The following is a 13,947-nucleotide window of genomic DNA, read 5'->3' as shown; positions in this document are numbered from 1 at the left end:
CAGGGGGTTGGACTAGAAGACCTCCAAGGTCCCTTTCAACTCTGTATTCTGTCATGCTCAGAGAACCCAGCCATCGTTTAAGCAAGCTGAGTGAACCAGGTTATTCTATTAAACCATAGCGTGGTTTATTTGTTTGAACATAGCTTGAATGCAACATTTGTATTTTGATCACTTGGGTTTCAGGTTTAGGATGCTATCAGAACTGACCCAACATCAGATAATCCTGCTAGGAACCACCTGCAGAATAAGGGGCACAGCAGAAGGGATTTTGCCCATCCCTTCTGGAGTCAAATTTTGGTCATCACCAAGGTAGGGCTACTAAATATGGATGGTCACTAGTGGGTAGCAAAGAGCTAGGGTTTTCTGTGGCTCTTGGTGGCCACTTAGTGGCCCTATGCAGTATTACAACTCATACAGAGTGCCTCTGACTAAAGCAGGGGTGTCAAACTCAATTTCATTGAGGGCCGCATCAGCATTGCAGTTGCCCTCAAGGGGCCGGGTGGGTGTGGCCAGGGTGGGCGTGGCCTACTGGGTGGGCGTGGCTAGACTGCGTATGGCCTACTGGGTGGGCGTGGCCAGCTCTACATCGTTCGCATCAAGGGTGCCTATGGGGGCCTGGGCAGGAGTGGGACAGATCTGAGGGTCTCTGGCAGAAGGAGGGTCTCTGGGCCGGGGCCAAGGCAGTGGGGGCCGTTCCCTCACTGTTTCCAGGATGGCTTCGCGGGCCACATGAAACCACTTCGCGGGCCGGATCCAGCCCCCGGGTTTGACATGTCTGGACTAGATATGAATGGCTTGTGGAATCTAGGCAAAAGGCTTATAGAACTAATTTATTAAGCATGAATTAATTTAGAAAGCCACAAGCAATATTTATTCTGGTGGCATTACAATGACATGGACAAATCAGTGCCACGGAATCTAATAGTTACTTTATCGTGATGAAATAACTATGGATACTTATCAGAAGACAAACCTTTTCTGAATTCTCCCCCTACACCACATACAGACACATTTAAACATTTAGATAGTTCTCATTTGGGTCCGATTACACCAAATCAGTTTCGAGTAACCTGCCTCGCCTTCTAAAGAAACATTTGGCTCTAGTGAAATACAGCAAAAGTTAACTGAGGTGTAACACAACAGTCAAGGGTTAATCCAGCTTTGGGGACAAGCAAACAAGTGGACTGCTGTGGAACAAACTGATTCTCTGAGGAAAGCGGCTGAGTTTCAGGAGAGTTGATCAAAAACAGATCAGCGCGACACAACTGTTTTTAACGCAGTTCATTTCTGACGAGATTTGGTGTGGTAGGACAACTTGGCTCCTTTTATCTATCGGTCAACGATGCAAATTTGGAAAAAGGGTTGTTTCAGAAACCTTAATTCAAAAATTAAATAACTTTTAAAAGCGTTAGAAGCATCTATAAGCCTTGGTGGCTTTATTTCTGACCCTAAAATGGGGGTGTAGAAAAAGTAGCTGGTGACTTGTTCCCACAAATTAACTAATTAAGAGAGAGGGGGAGGGGGGGAAAGAGAGGGAGGGGGGAGGGGGAGAGAGAGAGAGAGAGAGAGAGAGAGAGAGAGAGAGAGAGAGAGAGAGAGAGAGAGAGAGAGACAGAGACAGAGACAGAGACAGAGAGAGAGAGAATTTGTGACTCTGGGCAACTGCCTGGACAAGTTCCTGCAGTTTTCTTGCCAAGGTTTTTCAGAAGTGGTTTGCCATTACCTCCTTCCTGGGGCTGAGAGAGAGTGACTGGCCCAAAGCCACTCAAGCTGGTTTTGTGCCTAAGGCAGAACTACTTTGCTGGTTCCTAGCTTGATGCCTTAACCCTTACACCAAACTGGGTCTCTGAGATCCATTTACCAATATTCTACAAAGCCGCAAGAGCAATTCTCACACACAGTAGTAATCTATGAAAAGTGCGAGGAGCAAATCTGATCATGACAAAACAGACAGGCAGGCAAGCAGACTTTGGTTATCAAGACAGGGCAAACTTTGCTCTCCAAAGAACCGGGTTTTCGGGAGAAGGGAGGCTGCAGCCCCAACTGCTGGGCGATTTTAGGACCCTCACCTCGCTCTTCACCGCCTCAAGCACTGCGGGGCAAATGCGCCCAGCCGAGGGGAACTCGCCTTCTTCCAGCCCAGGGAGGCGCGCTCTTCATCGCCGGGACCGGAGGCGCTGCTGGCTGAGAGGCGCTTCTTGCCTTGATCCTCCTGGGCCGATCGCCAAGGCTGCAGGAGAGCCGGGAGATCGCAGAAGCTGCGACCGGGCAGGTGGTACCTGTGGAGAGAGAGAGAGAGGCAGAGGAGCCGAGAAGGGATCAACGCGAAAGGGGGCGCAAGTGAGTGGGCGGGGCTAGGCGGCGGTGGGCGGGGCGTTGGCTTTTTTCCAATATTCCCTCTGTTAAAGCGAAGGGCGAGCAAAGCGGGGAGGCAAAGGCGAGGCCGAATCCCCGAGCTGGAACGTCGGGACTTGATCCCAAATGGGGAAACTCCAAGGCTGGGATCCTGGCCTTTCCTTGACAGATGGAGAGAGATTATTGGTTTGCTTGGCTTGGCTTGGCTTGCTTGCTTGGCTTGGCTTGCTTGCTGGTTGGTTGGTTGGTTGGTTGGTTGGTTGGTTGGTTGGTTGGTTGTAGGGTTCCTAAATTAGGGAGCCAAGGCGCATCTCAGCCGAGCATCCCGGGAAGAGGACGCAAGCAAAGCCGTTCGGATCAGCAGCGGCGCCCCGTCTGACCCCTTCCAGGTCCATCCACCTTTTGGCAACGCAGGGAAACCCGTCCGAAGCCGAGCCGGGCCTTGGGAGTGTGGCAGCGAGTCCCGCTGGCCAAGTTGGAGGGCAGCAAGGAGAGGGTGCCGGCGGGCCGGGGAGCCTGGATCTGGGATCCGAATGCTTCGGGCTGTGGGGTCCCCTTGCCCAGCTCGGCAGGCTCCTCTCGGGGATCCTCGGCTTTCAAAGACAGCCGCCCGCGAGAAGGCTGCGAAGCCGCCGCCGCCGCCGCCGTCTGGAAGCGCGCCTTCTTCTAGAGGCGTCGCTTGGCGAGGAAAGCGCCCGAGCAGCTCATCTCTTTCTCCTCCGCCGCCACACACACACACACCCGCTCAGCCCCGCTGCTTTCTGAAAGAGCCCATTGTCCGACCCACCTGAGGACGCACCTAGGAGCCAAGAAACTTGCGCCAGCGAAAGAGGAGGAGCTGATGGCAGCGCAAATCCCCCCTACACACACACACATGCACACACAAACAGGGAGAGAGGGAGAGGGAAAGAGAGACTGACTCCCACCTGTTTTTAAACACACACCCCCCCCCCCCAACAAACTGCAGTTCCCCCTCCAAGCAGGACATCAATCAGCTTTTTCCCCACCAAGCCAGCAGTCTGCTTGGAGTTTTCGGCTACTTTATGAATAAGCTCTTGTACAGAAGTAGTTGGGTCGCCTTTTCCCAAGTTAGTGGGGTTTCTTGGAAGGTGGGGGGGCTTTCTGGTCTACCTTACCCTGCTGGGATCTCTTGATGGTGTCCCATCCTGCCTAGTGAGGATCCTCCCCAACTGGCAGCAGAACTGCTTGATCACAAAACCAAACTGGGTATGATTAAATAAAAGAGACATTAACTCTCATGCAGATTGGAATCAAATATTCAGCCACCGTTTGTATTGAACTAAAAAACACTGCGGACTTTTTGAAAATGCTACAAAGAGTCAGAGTTAGCTTAACAACAACAACAACAACAACAAACACTGTATGAAAGGGAAGAGAGGGGAAAGGAAAGGAAAGGAAAGGAAAGGAAAGGAAAGGAAAGGAAAGGAAAGGAAAGGAAAGGAAAGGAAAGAAAAGAAGGAAAGGAAAGGAAAGGAAAGGAAAGGAAAGGAAAGGAAAGGAAAGGAAAGGAAAGGAAAGGAAAGGAAAGGAAAGGAAAGGAAGATTAAATGAGTTTGGACAAGCCCTCAAATTATCCAACTGTGTTTTAGGGGGTCACAGGAAGAAGGTTGGCTCAATGATCAAGTTAAGCAGTTCTGTAAATGATGCCATAACAGCACAGTTGTGCCAGTTCACTTTGTACCATGCCCTAAGCTCCCAAACCCCACAGTAAGTTAAATACTAACCTAGCTTAATGTGTGGTGTGAACGCAGCAGGTTTGTCCTGAATGAACCTGCTTAAACCTGCCGTGTGAAAAACAAATCGAATTGCCGTGCAAATCCAGAAAATCAGATTCACCGAGTGAAACGTGGTTCAGCTGCTCAAAGGTGAGCAGATCAGGGAAACCCACTGATCTCTCTTGGGTCTGTGAGATTTGCCACCCCAGAGAATCCAGAAGGCCTTTTCACCAGGGGTGGGATATGGAGCCTTCAGGAGACCAAAGTAAATGAACCATTTGCCGCAGGAGTGGGGGAAAGGGGAGGGGTCCGTGGATGACTCACTGCTGCAAAAGCAGGTGCGGGTGGGTTCAGCAAAAGCGCTTCAGAGGTAAAGGGGAAGAAGAGATTTGTACTGTTCGGTTACTAATTACCTGGGCAGCCAGCCTGGGCAGCTGTTGGAACTGGCCCAGGGGATGGGGGAAAGCCAAGAAAAGAGCAGCGCCCCTGAACTTGACCCTTGCATAGAGTAAGAACATCTGAGCCAAACCCCGGGTATCTCCCCTCCCCTGCTTCAATTTCCAACTTATGCACTGGAGCAGCATTTGAAGTTTTCACCAGGGAAAATAGAATCAGGAAATCAGCTGGCTTTTGAGGGTTTGAGGTCCATCAAAGACCAGTTGGCGCTAGTTGTTTTTATTGATTGGAACATTCTTTTCTGGGCAAAAAAAGAAACGGAGAACTAGGGCAAAATAAAGCCTATCGTCAGTATGAATCGAGAAAACGCCAGTTCCCAAATATCGGTTCACAGGGCAAAAACCAGTCATACTGTACTCGGTATTGGAGGCAGTTTAACTGTTTTCGCTGTATTTTAACAGTGTTCTTATTTGACTGCTGTGTGTCAGCCAGAGCCACCTGTGTGAGGTGAGCATCTGTATCCATGTAATAAATAATCCCTGCTGTTTTCTTGATGTTTGGAACTGTTTCTTTTTAGCTGAGCCGTTCTTCTGAGTTGGAAAGTGAAAAATACAGCATACTATTCATGGAATGAAGCCGGAATATTTGCCATCAATTGAAAAAAATCGAAGCCAAGCTGAGCCCCAAATGGTGCCAGAGGGAAAAAAAAAACAGCAGCTGAGAATAGGGAAGGGCACCCCCCCCCCAAGCAAAAGGCAGGTTGCAAACGGCATCCATTCTCAAGAAAAGAAAGTGATTGAGCATTATCGGTGCACATGAGTAAAGTAGCATATGACTCACTGGGATAAACTAAAAAGGGGTTAATATTGTAGCTGTTGGATTCTGGATGATCAGCCTGTTGTCTTTTATAGCTTACCAAATTGCGTTTTTTACTCGGTGTGACTGTAAGAAGCAGAGTTCAGCAACCTCTGAAGGAGCATGGATCCCCCACCCTGATTGTCTTACGGTTGCACCACACCAACTCTCCTGATGCACAGATCTCCACCCTGGAGCATACTGGTAGAAAATGCACCTCCTGGGGGGGGAACGGCTGTGTATACCAAAAGTGTGCATGTTTTATTTCCAATGGAGTGTGTGCGAATGCCTAGCTTTGCTTGAACCCTCTGCGTACATTAAAAAAAAGGACTCTGGGTCTTAGACTTTGGAGGGCACACCTGTCCTTATGGGCACACCTGGTCATAATGGGAAAGGGCATCACTGTTGCATAATGAGAGATAAGCAAATAGTGACCTGAATGGGCCAGGTCTCCAGAGCCACAGCCACTCAAGGTGATGGTGTTTCTATTAGTTCTGAAGCCTCTGGTGGGGGTAAGTCAGCTCTAGCTCTGTGACTTGAGAAGAAGAGGAGATGTTTTGGAAAGCAGGGTTGGTGTTCTGATGAGCCCTTTTTAATCAGGGCAGAGGAGACAGAGGACAATTCTGGATTCCAATAGTGTTGCTGGGGTGAACATATGGTAGACTTACAAATCTAGAGCAACAAAGATGATTAGGAGACTGGAGGCTAAAACATATGAAGAACGGTTACAGGAACTGGGCATGGCTAGCCTAGTGGAGAAGGACCAAGGGTGACATGATAGCAGTGTTCCAGTATTCACAGAGAGGAAGGGGTCAACCTATTTTCCAAAGCACCTGAAGGCCAGACAAGGAACAATGGATAGAAACTGATCAATGAGAGAGAGCCAACCTAGAAATAAGGAGAAAATTTCTGGCAGTGAGAACAACCAACCAGTGGAACAGTTTGCCTTTGGATGCTGTGGGTGCTTCACACTGGAAGCTTTCAAGAAGAGAGTGGACAGCCATCTGTCAGAAATGATACAGGGTCTCCTGCTTAAGCAGGGGTTGGACTAGAATAGATGACCTATAAGATCCCTTCCAACTTTGTTGTTCTATTCTATTCTATTCTATTCTATTCTATTCTATTCTATTCTATTCTATTCTATTCTATTCTATTCTATTCTATTCTATTCTATTCTATTCTATTCTATTCTCCTTCTTCCCCTTCCCCTTCCTTCCCCCTCTTCCTCCTCCTCCTCCTCTTCACAAACCTCACTCCCTTCTAGCATTGATGAGGTTTCCTAGTTGAATCATGAAACATGTGCAATAAAACAGTCAAAGCTCAGAGAGCACCAAGGACCCCATAGACCTTGGCTGCCACCTCCTCCTCCTCCTCCTCCTCTTAGTCGTCCTTTTCCATGCAGGTGGAACATGCGTGTGGTGACATCATCACATGACTACTATGACTTAATACTGATGTGAGTTTTGGCAACACAATGATGTAAGAGTAGTACTAACACAATAACGTGTGTGTGTGTGTGTCATGTGTCATTGGCATCATTTGTTACCAACCCCCCTGCCCCCCGGGTGTGAACTGGATGTATGTCCTAAAATTGAATTCTGTAGACTTGGGCATTAACATATTTAAAGTTTCAAAAGTCTCTTAGCATTGTAATAATCTGAAGGGTTCACATTGTCTCGTTCCAGTAACCAGATGCAACCTTAAAGGTCCAAACATATTCAGAGCTGATCATCATATCTTGCAATAAGGAACTTTTATCAAATCTTTTTTTCCTTAAAGGCATGACCTCACCCCTCTAGAAAATGGTAAGTTATGAATTGTAAAGCTCAGAGGTAAAAAAAGAGAATGCTATTTTATTTGCAATTATAATGGGGAAAGACTCCTCTTATTTTAATTCTACAACATGCCTGTGAGATAGATTAGCCTCAGAGGGAATGGCTGACTCCAAATCAACCATGGAATCCTAAGGCCCTTCAACCTGTATCTTCACAGTCCCACTTCAGTGTCTTCACCACTTCACTACACTGGCCTTCCTAGAACTCTCACTGGACCATAAGGTGGCTTTCTAATGTATGTAATGCATACGTGGATCAAATCTCTGTTTTTAATTTGGCCATGACTATTTTGTATCTGGTGTCATTGCTTGTTCCCTTCAATGTGACCCCTAGGTGGGATATACAGTCAAGGTAAGGTTCTTGACTTGGGGAAAACTTGTGTCGAGAAAGGAAGGAAGGAAGGAAGGAAGGAAGGAAGGAAGGAAGGAAGGAAGGAAGGAAGGAAGGAAGGAAGGAAGGAAGGAAGGAAGGAAGGAAAGGAAGAAAGGAAAGATGGAGGGAGGGAGGAAAGGAAGGAGGAAAGGAAAGAAAAGAAAGAGAAAGAAAGAAAGAAAGAAAGAAAGAAGGGAGGGAGGAAAGGAAGGGAGGAAAGAGGGAGGGAGGAAAGGAAGGAAGGAAGGAAGGAAGGAAGGAAGAAAAGAAGATAGAAAGAAAGAGGAATCAAAATAATCAAAATGACAGTTGTGACCCTGAAATCAAAATATTAGACATGTAAAAAAAAGGGGATCTGCCATCCTGCTGTTTTTGTTCCCTCTGCAGATGCCTCAGGAAGGTAGGAGAAGACGTCAGGTCTGCTTCTTAGTGGGGAACTGTTTCTCCTTCTTTCTCTTCCTCCATTCAGTTTCAGCTCTACAGAAATGATTCAATGCCCACCAGTGACAGCAGCGACACCTCCAGCTATGGTCTGATCAACCCTGGGGAGAGCTCCAAGAACATCCTCTACTCCACCAGCAGTCTGCCTCACACCTTGGATGACCTGCTGGCCGGCATGAAGGTCCCACAGAAAGAAGCCCGCCAGCCTCCACCAGCCCGCTCTAAGGACAGCACCAGGAACAAAAGCGTCCTCATCAATCTGGACGTCAGCGATGGAGAGACCAGCGCCTCGGACAGTGGATCGGAGTCCCCTGTGTATGTGCAGTTGCCGCCACAGCCCATCATCCAGGAGCACACGGTCAGCACCATCAATGCTAAGGTGAGCCTCCTGAGCGTGAACGAACAAACTTCGTCAATGGACATGGGGTGAAACGGGATTTTTTGCTAACCTTTGCTTGTTGAGCGAGCCATCACAGCTTGTTTCTTATGTAACCTCAAGCCTTAAGCCAGAGGTCTTCAAACTTGGCAACTTTAAGACTTGTGGACTTCAACTCCCAGAACTCCTCAGGCAGCCATGCTGGCTGAGGAATTCTGGGAGTTGAAGTCCACAAGTCTTAAAGTTGCCAAGCTTGAAGACTCCTGCCCTAAGCCAGGGGTAGGCAACCTTGGTTCTTTTATGACTCGTGGACTTCAACTCCCAGAATTCCTCAGCCAGCATGGCTCAGCTTGGAAACTCTTCCTTTCCCCTCAGCATGGCCGGCTCAGGAATTCTGGGAGTTGAAGTCCATGAGTCATAAAAGAGCCAAGGTTGCCTACCCCTGCCCTCAGCCATAGTTTTAAAAGATGATATGGAATGAAGAAAACTTTGGTTGAAATTGTTAGAGAAAGTGATAAGTTACTCAACCTGTTTGTACTTATTTTGATGAAGGGGGAAATGATTTCTTTATATTTCTTCTTTCTTTATATATTTTTTCCCGTCCCCCTGCCACGTTTCTGCTTTCTGCACTTATTATTTTTATGTATATTTTCCTTAGTTTTTTCTTTTTTCCTTTTAAACTTCAATAAACATTTTTTTAAAAAAGCAATCCTAAGCCATAGTTGTCAGAACACAATGGATGGGGTGCTACGATGCACTAAGCTATATTGTCTTTTAACTGTGATTTGCTCCAAATTACAGTTTAAGCCATACATAATGATTGACAGATTATAACAGTGTGCAGCAGGAACCAGCTAACTGAACTCCAGGATGGCTTAGGATGAAGTGTGAATCCAGTTGGTCAAATTTACAATGAGGAAAGTCGCAGGGACTTGCCTGTCCAATTCCTGATTTGTGTTCTTCCATTTTCCCCCCCCTTAATGAGGAGAAATAAGCCCATTTTCGTCAGCAATGCTCCAACTTATTTCCCCACCAGCATAAAAGGAATGTTAACCCAAGTTTTCGGGAAGCAATTACGTTTGTAGACAAGTTGATCCCTGCTTGTGAGTTCCAGTACAAATTCCAGTTCTCTCTCCTATGCAGGTCTCTTGGGCAGGCCCACAAAACGGTGAGTTGATTTCCTTCTATGAACTTCAATTGCAGGAGGCTAAGCTAGAAGGCCAAGGGAAAGATATCCATTGGTTCTGCTCACAGACCGAAGAGAACTTGGAAAACCTGACTCCCGGCACCGTGTACATGATCCGTGTCAGGGCTCTGAACGTGGCAGGCACAGGGAAGTGGAGTCCACCTTACAGGGTACATACCGCTCTGGGGCTTAGTGAATATATTTGGTATAATGTTGGGTCTCCAAAAAGTCAGAGAAACACTATTGAGAGCAAATCTGGTGGATAAACCTAACATTGTCTACTACTGAGATATGTCCTCAAATACGTGGGACAGGAAATGTATTCAATCATATTCCTGACTTGCCCTGCTTAGTAGGATGTCGAGACGGTATATGTGATTCTCTCCCCAACTTATATTTCATGCTCCAATAATTCTGTGAGGTACGTTAGACTGAGACATGATTGATCCAAAGTCACCCAAATGGTTTAAGGACTGAGTAGATCTTTCCTTCCCAGCCAGCTTTAACACAACAGTTCAGGTTGCATTCAGTGATGGGGCTCACACATTAACACTAAATCAGTTTATCTCAACCTTGAACATTTTAAGATGTGTGAGCTTCAAATCTAGGGACTCCTGGGAGTTGAAGTTCACACATCTGAAGAAGAAGTACTGCATTAAACCATGTGTGATTAACGATACTTTACTGAATAAGCCATTGATTTACTCAGTGTGCTAGGCCATGGGTTTCAACCCATAATTATTGGAGTCAACCCATACCTGAAGCCACAATGAAAGAAATATATTCAGTCAATGTGCAATAGTGCAATGGAAAGGGGGGAAAGGGGAAAATCAGCTTGGATGGATGCATGCATGCATGGGATTAGAGTTGTATGCTGCTGAATCATCCAGAGCTCATGGTATCTTACAGAAATGGAAAATAGACAACTCCACAAGCATTCCCATTGCAATATATGAGCCCTTATACATCTGACTTAGAAGGGATGCGGTGGCTCAGTGGGTTAGGACGCTGAGCTTGTTGGTCAGATGGTCGGCAGTTGGTGGGTCGAATCCCGAGTGCCACGTAACAGAGTGACCGCCTGTTACTCGTCCCAGCTTCTGCCAACCTAGCAGTTCGAAAGCACGTAAAAATGCAAGTAGAAAAATAGGGACCACTACGGTGGGAAGGTAACAGCGTTCCGTGCGCCTTTGGCATCTAGTCATGCCGGCCACCTGACCACGGAGACATCCTCGGACAAGCGCTGGCTCTTTGGCTTTGAAATGGAGATGAGCACCAGCCCCTAGAGTCGGAAACAACTAGCACGCATGTGCGGGGGAACCTTTACCTTTATCTTTACCTTACATCTGACTTGTATTCTTCCAAAATTTAGTGAGGACACCACTTCAGCAAAATGGGCAGAATATTACAATAAACCTTTCATGTTGATTCTTGCAGTTTTGCACGATGCACCCAGTCCCAGGCTTGCCCCTGGATCCATCTCCTGTTACTGTCACTGTACGAAGGAATCGGAAATCCCAAAAGAAAACTATCTTTATTCCATCCTCCTAAGACTATAAAGGGCAATAAAGAACGACATTTCTGATCTGCTTCAGGATCACTGACCTTCTCCATCTCTCTGTATGTTATCTGGAGTCTTAGCAAATCTGCACAGAAAAATTACTGCCTACTACAAGAGCCTTGGTGGAGCAGTGGGCTAATGCCGGCATCAAGTTCCCTTCGTCCAGTGCGCTCCCACAGGGAGGGTCTTCTCAGGGTGCCACCGGTAAGAGATTGCTGGCGGACGACACCCAGGGATAAGGCCTTCTCAGTGGGGGCGCCTGCCCTTTGGAACCAGCTGCCAGTGGAGCTGAGGACTGCCCCCGACCTCCGTTCATTCCGCCGGGGCCTGAAGACCTGGCTCTTCGAGCTCTCTGGCCCAGGCTGAGGATTAATTTATTTTAATTGGGGTTTTATTTATACAGGGATAAATTTAATCTTTTTTAAACTTGGTTTTTAACTTTTGTATTTTTGGTTTTTAATTACCCTGTAAACCGCCCTGAGTCCTCCGGGAAAGGGCGGTATATAAATGTAATAAAATAAATAAATAAAAAATAAATAATGCCTCCTTAAGTAACACCAGCTGCCTGCAATTAGTGCAGGTTCGCATCCCACCAGGCTCAAGGTTGACTCAGCCTTCCATCCTTCCGAGGTAGGTAAAATGAGGACCCAGATTGTTGGGGGCAATTAAGCTGACTTTGTAATAATGCCGCTTGGGGGGGGCAAAAGCCCTAATAAGCAGGCATAGACATAGAATGAAGGCTACTGCTAAGCTTGTAAGCCGCCCTGAGTCTTTGGAGAAGGGCAGGATATAAATGGGATTAAAATAAAATAAAAATAAATACTATAGGTAATTTTTCTTTGTGATGATCTGTCCCCAGCTGGTCCTTCAAGTCCTCCCATTATAAATAAAATAAATAAAATTATACAACTATTACCACCGTGAGGCTATCCACCTTGTTGCTGGCCCTTCTCTTTCCTTTCCCAGATTAGACTTGGGTCTTCACATAATATGCCCAAAGTGGGATAATTTGAGGCCCCTCATTTGTGCCTCAAATGCAAACTAGTTTAGAGAATTAGCTTGATTCCAGTTTCATAACAAAAACGGCCTAACAGTCAAGTCAGTCATAACTGTTGCTGCGTGCTCACCAAGATTCTTTGGGGAAGCTAACTTTTTTCCCCTCTTTGACATACTTCTCTTAACCAGTGTTCCACCAACTCTGCTTGCATCTCTTTTGTTGATATGAATTATTTTTTTATGCAGGTGAGCGGTTTATATCAATTGGAGAACTGAAGCATAAAAGAGCAGACACGATAAAGCAATTAGTAGATTTAGGGCACTAAGTGTCTCTAATTGCTTTAGAGTTTGGGGCATGAATTCACACGACACCAAATACTTCTGGGACATGATTGAAAAGCAGCATCAAATTACTCCAAACCACCATATGGAGATTAAGAAAATATGGTCAAAATGATAGGTCTCTGGAGAATGGACAGGTTATATTTTGACGAAGGAGAATGATGCGGAGAAGTGGAAGAATGTTAAGGTTAATTTCTGTTATGGGATGAAGGCTGACAGAGCATTTGCAGAGGGCTTCAAAAAAAAAGTTAAAATTTGTGTCTGTGGTTATGTGATCAAAGCCCTGCCCTGTGACACCTATAAAAAAGAGGCAGGGCTTCAAGCATATTTTTAACTATATTTATATTGTTTAATAAAATATATTTATCACTGTAGTATTGTCCTGTATTTTGAATTTCTGCCAGTAACCTAATACTTACTTTCAATGTTTAATGGAATAATCTGGAGCAGAAAATTGGGTTTTTGTAGACTGCAGTCATTTTTACTATGACAATTTTAACTTTCTCCACATTAAAATATCTGCGACTGTATTTTTCCAAATCGGTGAACAATTATTTTGAAATAAATCTTTATCATCACTTGTCAAATAGATTCCTACAGTAGATATTTCATCTTTTTAACAGCAAGACTGAACCCGGGTTTTGCTCCAGGTATTGCTTTTCCCCCCCGCAATTAAATTCCATGTCAATCACCGACTCCATTTTGACTTTTTAAAATTCCTTGTGGACTCTCTTACAGTTAAGCCAAGTTTCCATTGATGGATGTAGAAGTACATTATAGATGTAGATAGATACAGATTCACGTACAATGATAAATTCAGGAACAGAGAATACATTTTGAATCAAAGAACCAAAATTTAAAAAAAATCTTTTAATTGGTGGTCAGGTTATCTTGATTTTTTTAAAAAAAATGCATAACCACCATGCAATTCCCTGAACTGTACTGCTAGCACGGCTGTCGCTCTAGTTTAGTTTGTGCTGTGCAATCTACTTAAGAGTCTGGAATGTCATCCAAAGAATGTTAAGGTTGTTTTAATGGCTGTGGAGGGCCTCGTGAATGGGTAATTCACCTGCCCAGAGGTGGGAGGCACTTGAAAAAATGCCAAGGATGAAAGAAAATGGTACCAGAGCTTGGAAACAAGGAGATGCAGGGAGGGGAGAAAAGAAACAGAGGTTGCTTACACTTCAGAGCTACTTAGCACCCAGGAGGCATTTCCACAATTAGTAGGCCGTGTAATTGAAACAGGCTGCCCTGAGTGCTTAATATTAACTAGCAATGCCCTTCCCGTGGCCAGGCTCTTTCTGCCTAACATAATGTATTTGTCTCACTGCTGAGAAATGGGTTCAATTAGCATTTTGCTAGGGAGATGCTAATGGTGGTTCTCATGAGACGTCTCCAAAGGCCGGCTGGGATAGGTCACAAAATAAGACATAGCTGAGTGAATGGAGAACAGGTCTGTAGAGCAGAGATCCTCAACCTTTTGGGTACCGGGGACCAGA

The sequence above is a fragment of the Vipera berus genome, assembly GCF_964194415.1.
Source record: "Vipera berus genome assembly, chromosome: 9".
In the NCBI taxonomy this organism is placed as follows: Eukaryota; Metazoa; Chordata; class Lepidosauria; order Squamata; family Viperidae; genus Vipera; species Vipera berus.
The sequence above is the reverse complement of the archived record's forward strand: the minus strand, read 5'-3'. Positions refer to the sequence as shown.